Source organism: Aedes albopictus, chromosome 2 (assembly GCF_035046485.1).
Source record: "Aedes albopictus strain Foshan chromosome 2, AalbF5, whole genome shotgun sequence".
Classification (NCBI taxonomy): Eukaryota; Metazoa; Arthropoda; class Insecta; order Diptera; family Culicidae; genus Aedes; species Aedes albopictus.
The window spans coordinates 467,345,271-467,352,628 of NC_085137.1; the positions used below are offsets into that span (position 1 = coordinate 467,345,271).

Here is a 7,358-nt window from a genome sequence, read left to right on the forward strand (position 1 = left end):
CAGAATCCTGAACAGGATTCACTCAGAATCCTGAACAGGATTCACTCAGAATCCTGAACAGGATTCACTCAGAATCCTGAACAGGATTCACTCAGAATCCTGAACAGGATTCACTCAGAATCCTGAACAGGATTCACTCAGAATCCTGAACAGGATTCACTCAGAATCCTGAACAGGATTCACTCAGAATCCTGAACAGGATTCACTCAGAATCCTGAACAGGATTCACTCAGAATCCTGAACAGGATTCACTCAGAATCCTGAACAGGATTCACTCAGAATCCTGAACAGGATTCACTCAGAATCCTGAACAGGATTCACTCAAAATCCTGACTAGGATTTGCTCAGAATCATGAACAGGATTTGCTCAGAGTCATGAACAGGATTTGCTCAGAATCCTGAACAGGATTAGCTCAGAATCCTGAACAGGATTAGCTCAGAATCCTGAACAGGATTAGCTCAAAATCCTGACTAGGATTTGCTCAGAATCATGAACAGGATTTGCTCAGAGTCATGAACAGGATTTGCTCAGAATCCTGAACAGGATTTGCTCAGAATCCTGAACAGGATTAGCTCAGAATCCTGAACAGGATTTGCTCAGAATCCTGAACAGGATTAGCTCAGAATCCTGAACAGGATTAGCTCAGAATCCTGAACAGGATTAGCTCAGAATCCTGAACAGGATTAGCTCAGAATCCTGAACAAGATTCGCTCAGAATCCTGAACAAGATTCCTTCAGAATCCTGAACAAGATTCCTTCAGAACCCTGAACAAGACTCCTTCAGAATCCTGAACAAGATTCCTTCAGAATCCTGAATAGGATTCCTTCAGAATCGCGCAGTTGTATTTTGTACAACACGTTTTTTTTTATCTATATTAACGAGATTTTTAGCCCTGGGCTAGTTCATCTCGGGACCCACGCCTTACTTCCCTTCCGAAGGAAGAACTCACGTTTTGTGAGTTTGTCGGGAGTGGGATTCGTTCCCAGGTCCTCGGCGTGATAGTCACGTGTTCTAACCATCCAACCAGGTCCGCTCCACAGTACAACACGTTGAAGAAATCTCGCTTTGTGTATTCAACATTAGCGTGGTGCTGACGCTGTTGGCTATCCGCGCGAGTTACGGAAGGTTAAGAATACTTTCAAGCACTCTTCTTTGGATCTCCTTCTGGAATTCTTTCAGAAACACCTCCAAGAATTGTTTAAAGATTCCCTAAGGAGCTCCTCTTAGCATTGCTTCCGAGATTCCTCTTGGTTTCTTCAGGAACTGCTACAAGGATTTCTCCTTCCTCTACGTACTCTTTTTAGGATTCAGCAATTCCTCAAGAATTTCAGGAAATTCCTCAATACTTTTCTGGAATTCCCTCAGACATTGATCCTCGGATTTTTCCTGGGATTCCTCCAGAAATTGCTTCAGGAGTTGTTACAGGATTCGTCTAAAAATTCCTACAGGGATTTGTCCAGAAATTCCTCTCAAACTTTCGCTAGAGATTTCTCCAGTAATTCCCCCAGGGATTCCTCCAGGAATTCTTTCAGGAAATCCGCTAGGAAGTCCTCCAGGGATTCTACCTGAAAGTTCTCCAGTAATTCTTCAAGAAAATCCTCCAGAAATGCCTCCAGGAGTTCCTCTGGAGATTTCTTAAGAATTCTTACAGGCATGTCTCCAGGAATTTCTCCAAGAGCTTCTCCAGAGATTTCTATAGGGATTTCTCCAGGGATTTATCCAGGCCTTCCCCCAGAATTTCATTCAGGGACTCCTTCAGAAATGCCTTTAAAAATTCCCCCAGGAATTCCTGCAGAAATCATCCCAGGAATTGCTGCAGAAATTCATCCTGGAATTCCTTCAGAAATTACTACGACAATTTCTCCAGGAAATCCTCCTCGCGGAGTTTATACAGACATTGGGGATTTGTTTCATTATCGTACAAATTGGACCGAAGCGTCTCAGATTTTAAAGAAACTTTTTCCACAGGCAGGGCTCATGGATATATGAACAAAAAAAAATGAGAAAAAATCAGGGTCGCTTATTTTTCCGGAAAACTCAGGTGGATTTTTTTTTGTCTCCTGACACTACTTACTTTGAAGAATCATAACTCAAGAACGAAGCATCGTAGAAACGTATTTTTTTTTTATAAAATGAAACCATTTTTTCAGAAATCCAAAATGTAGGGTATGTGTTCCATCAGTAATCTCATGCTCCCATATTCATCCTATTTGAAAACAAGCGATTACGGCACCGATTGATTCCGTTCTTTTTGTTTTCATGCGTGCTCACTTCCAACAAAAAATATAAAAATAAGAAACAAAACAAACAACGCTTCAATCCTTTGTTTTTCTTAGGATGAAAATGGGAGCCACATGCTGAATAAGGGAACTAATACCCTATATTAAAAAAAAGCCGGAAAAACTATGCCCGAACTCACGGAAATTAAAAAAAAATAATTTTGAGAAGCTAATTTCATAAGCTTTGATCGCTGACATTTTTGGAATGCACTTTTTTTTTGTTCATGCGTTATGGCCAATTTTGTGAAAAAATTTCCATATAATATAGGCTTACATGGTATTTTTTCACAAAATTGGCCATAACTCAGGAAAGAAAAAAAAGTGCATTCCAAAAATTTCAGCGATCAAAGCTTTTAAAATCACCTTCTCAAAAATACTCTGTTGAGAATTTTCCGCGAATTTGGGCTTTTTGGGATTTTTCGGCTTTTCTTTTTGAATTTTCTCAACGGTGGAAAATTTTGTGGAAAACTTTTCCCACTACATTTTTTTTTGAATTCCTGAGAAAATTTTCTTTCATTTTCATTAAAGAACTTTGTTTCTACGATGCTTCTTTCTTGAGTTATGATTTTCCAAAAAAGGCTTATATGGCACATATGGACATTTTTCAACTAAATTGGCCATAACTCATAAACGAAAAAAAGTGCATTCCAAAAATTCCAACAAATAAAGCTTATAACATAACCTTCTCAAAAATATTTGTTTGAAAGTTTTGCACGAGTTTGGGCATAGTTTTTCCGTTTTTTTTTACGAATTTTCTCAACTGTGGAAAATTTTGTGGAAAACTTTTTCCAGTTCATATTTTTTTGAATTTCTTAGAAAATTTGCTTTCATTTTCTAAAAAAAACTTTGTTTCTACGATGCTTCGTTCTTGAGTTATGATTTTTCAAAGTAAGTATTGTCAGAGGAAATAATAAAAAATCCACCCACCTGAGTTTTGCGGGAAAATAGGCGACCCTAAATTTTTTATCAATTTTTTCGTTCATATATGCATTCCATCCAGTGGAAAAAAGTTTGATGAAAATTTGAGACCCTTCGGCGCTTCGGCTCAATTTGTACGATAATAAAAAAAATCCCTTAGTATCCCCTACATGTTTTGTGTTGAGCAAGCTTCATTTGAAATTAAAGGGAACGTTTTACTGGCAAACAGCTTCATCGATGATTAAGTGATACATGTACCCTATTCTTGGCATCAACGAATTGCCTGTGCTTCTGCCTCTGAATTGGCACTTGTTTTTTACTTTCTCGCTGTAGGTTATGAGTGTGAAAAGCAATAATATCTCAGTACAACACATTGTGCTTCCATGACCTCACAGAATGCTTCATAACCGACTCAACATCGATACCAGCTGCGACCTACACGTTCTTGTCCAGTTGTTTCTTCCATCCTCACCTCATATCTCACCCTACCGGTCATTGGACATTGTATTGAGTAGAAGCGGCACGCAGTGAAAATTGTGCCTACTCTCGACACTTCCCCGATTCTTGACCGTCCGAGTCTGTTTCCATATGCAAACAAAGCCATGGGATGCGCGACCTACAGTTGAGTTCGCCGAGCAGTTGCGGCACGTTGGCACTGCTGACTTCCATAAGTGCGCGTAAGCATTTCCAGATATGTGATGATCATCATCACCACCGCATACCGTACGATACACATATTTGTAGGTAGGGTATGTACTCGCATTTATGAACCAACTACTGATAGACGTCCGCCCGCCCAGCCGGAGTCCACACTACTGATGATGGCAATTTGTAGCAAGTGCGGAATACTAAATGTGTTTATTGTTTCACTTAAAGATGACCGATGGATGGGTGAAGATCCAAATGGTTCTGCGGTCGTGGTGGTCTGGTATGTGTACACTGTACAGTGGGCAGTATCAAGGGAGAAAATCAGAACTTTGCATGGAGATTGGCGGCCCATAATCGATGCGATGTAGGGAGATTGCGTTTCTGTTTTTCGCTGGCTAGAATGAAGTGCGAAACGACGAGTTGAATAATAAAGCGGATCGTAAATGTTGATGTTTTTCTGAAGTCAACTTTGGGAGTGACCGATAGGTTTGAGATGTAGCGCCTTGATTTTTTTTTTCGAGTAAATCTGTATGTATTCAACTTATGAACATTTTTACACAACCCGAGCAGACGGCAACATCTGACGAATATCACTTTTAGCTATTTAAAAATGAATTACTGGCGAACAAGAAGTGCTATTGGTTTGTTTGAGATAAGAGCTAAAACATCAAAAATAATATCAAAAGTTTATATGGGAAACAGCTCAATAATATCTCGATAAGATATTGCAAGATCAAAATAATAGCAGTCAAAAGTTGCCGACGGAACGGCAAATCAATATCAAAATATGATCTGACAGGCTATCTGACAAAAAAAGAAAAAAAGTAACGAAAAGCCAATAATCAGTATTGAACTCATGACCCTTGGATCAGCTGGTGGTGATAGTTACCACTCAACTGTTGCTTATTGCTGAAATCATGAAGTAAAAAGGAGCATCAAGTTCTTCGTTTTTACATCCATTACACTAACATTTAATCACCGTGTGGATGTATGTAAGTTCTTTTAAAAGAACAAAATTTGATCTTGTATATCTGCTTGTTTATCTGCTATCTCAATGTCAACAAAAGTTTCGAGAAAAAAATAAATAAAATGCACAGTTTCAGACTTGTTGAAGTTGTTTTGACTGTAAAACGTTGCTCTTTTGCCAAAGACATATTCTGTGATTAATTTGGGCCTCCGCAGAGATCGTCAACATTCGCGCGTAGAATAGGCAGAAGAAATAGAATCGACTCATCGTAAGTAGACCAATTAAAAGTCCCGGATTCACCCCGGAAGCCGCTCCAACAAATTGATAACCAGTTGTTGTCATCCCCCAGGCTTTTTGATCGGAAAGTCCGGTCGCCCAGAAGTATCATCTACGAAATGCTCTCGAGTTCGCGAAATTCAAGCTTCGCGGACGGTGCCGAACCGTAGGCACAATAATTCTTCAAGCCCTACTGTGCCAAAAGGAGCTTAAGTAGAAGGTTAATATATGCTTTCGAAGGAATTTCAATAGTAGAACTAGCCTTGGTGGAATAGTGTGTCGGTGGTGGATGTAATTGATAAAAGTATGTGAGTATGTAATATCCTAGAGCAAAAAGTCATGTAAATGTCAACATTAATCAGAACCAATCATTACCTTCATAAGTGACCTTTTGCAATGAATTTATGTGAAGAGAGTTAATACCTTTTTTTAGGTCGTTTGTGCCCATACGAAAACATTCTAAACAGTTCTAAAAATCGCAAAAACTTACGGGAATTATTAAAAGTTTTTATTACTAACCCACGTATGAAGCATTTCCGTGGTCGCATGGCATGCACTTTGCGTATCAATTTGTATTCATTCACGTTAATTTGAAAGTGCGGCTGGTAGTCACAACCCAATATCATACTGAGAGCTAAAACTGCTATCATATCACTTTCAGTTATGATTGTGATATGCAATAAATTTTTGAATTACACTTTAATAACACCTTGTGCTATGATATCAAAATTTGTTCGGTATTAGCTATGATTCAGATATTCTCGTCTGCCCGGGAACACTTCCAGTGATCTGAACAGGACGATACTACCATCATTCGATTGGTGTAGTTGTGAAAGTAAAGTATAGTTTAGTTTACTTCTAGCGAACCATGCATCCCCATCTCACCATATCTATTTCACTGCTACCATCCCTTTCTGCCTCGCCAAATTCCTGCATACAAGATCACCCAACTAGTGCATTTGTTTGACGAAACTATTTTTCTCTCCCGTTGCAGAAATTCTTCGATAGCTCGGAAGACACACGATCCGGCCGCAACAAAAAGTAAACCATCAAACAACCAAGCAATACAACAGAAGAAACAGCAACTTATAGCAAAGTGGTGCTCGCACGGTCACAATCATACATACACATACTCACGAGGCGGCGCACCATCTTATCAGAGAAGGGAAAACAACGGAACTCTAGAAACAACAGCAAAAAGCAACGAAACTTTTTCCCTGCCACCACCGCAAGTTCGACATCAACTTTTCACACCGTGTCCGTCGTGTCGTGCCACTCGATTGCAGCGTGTCGATAAATTTATTATCCTTTTACCAAGGTAAGTGAAATTTTCTTGACATATTATCGAGAGTCCTCCACTCCCACATGGCTGATTGTGGGTCGGTAGTCAACGTTACTAGAACAGCAGGAGCTACTTCCCCGGTGGCAACTATATTTCACTTGATTCATGAGCTCCTTCAGTGTCTTAACCGTCGTCCTATCGGGGTAAGAGACCCTGCTGTCCTCACGTGGCTTTTCGGCAGCTTCTGAACAGTTTGATTTGACTCCCATGATATCGGCAATTCCCTTTCTCATACCATATCGTGATCTTGAAGAGAGAAAAGTGCGGCGGCAGAACCGCCGCACAACTGGAATATCCCGGGTAAGCTGACAATCTGGCATTGACGTAGCCCGAGCCAGGCGCCAGTCGGTCGCGACGTGCAGCTTCCGATTGTGCCACTCGGATGGGGGCTACCCGGAATGTTGCGCCATATCCTCAATCCTGATGGCTTGTGGACAGGACAGTAGTGGGTGGATTATCATCACACACACAGCTCCTAGCTTTTGACTTTGGATGATGCGCTCTGTGGAGGTCGAGGAAAACCGGTTTGAGGTCAGAGTTTTTCTATTACCAAAACAACGCTGATTATATACTTGATGGTTGCCGGGGATGGTAAATTGGACTCATTAGCTACGCATGACCTTTTGGATGTGGCTTTTGTTTCAGCGTGTTATTACGTCACTTAAATTTGGAAATTTTAAACCCTCATTTCATTAAATATAATTGTTTGTAACAATGTATGCATCATATGAAAATCCTCGGGGCCCAAACGACTTTTTAGATGCACAAACTTTTAGAGCCCTTTCAGCCGAGGCGATTCTATTTCCGATACGGCCCATTTATGTAATCGATAGTTCTCCAACTTCCTTGGATACAGTACACCAAGTAATATGAAGAATACCATAGCATTTTTTTTTTTATCTGTATTAACGAGATTTTTAGCCCTA

At 40.1% G+C, this 7,358-nt stretch overlaps 1 protein-coding gene across 8 annotated transcripts in view; it reads left to right on the forward strand.

The window, feature by feature from the left end:
• LOC109418124 (talin-2) overlaps nucleotides 1–7,358 on the forward strand; it is a 226,222-nt gene that overhangs the window by 85,996 nt on the left and 132,868 nt on the right. For all 8 annotated transcript variants that reach the window (XM_019692313.3, XM_019692315.3, XM_019692317.3 and 5 more), the window contains one exon: nucleotides 6,085–6,408. The gene's annotated coding sequence lies outside the window, so the exon portion shown is untranslated. The remainder of the gene's footprint in view (nucleotides 1–6,084; nucleotides 6,409–7,358) is intronic.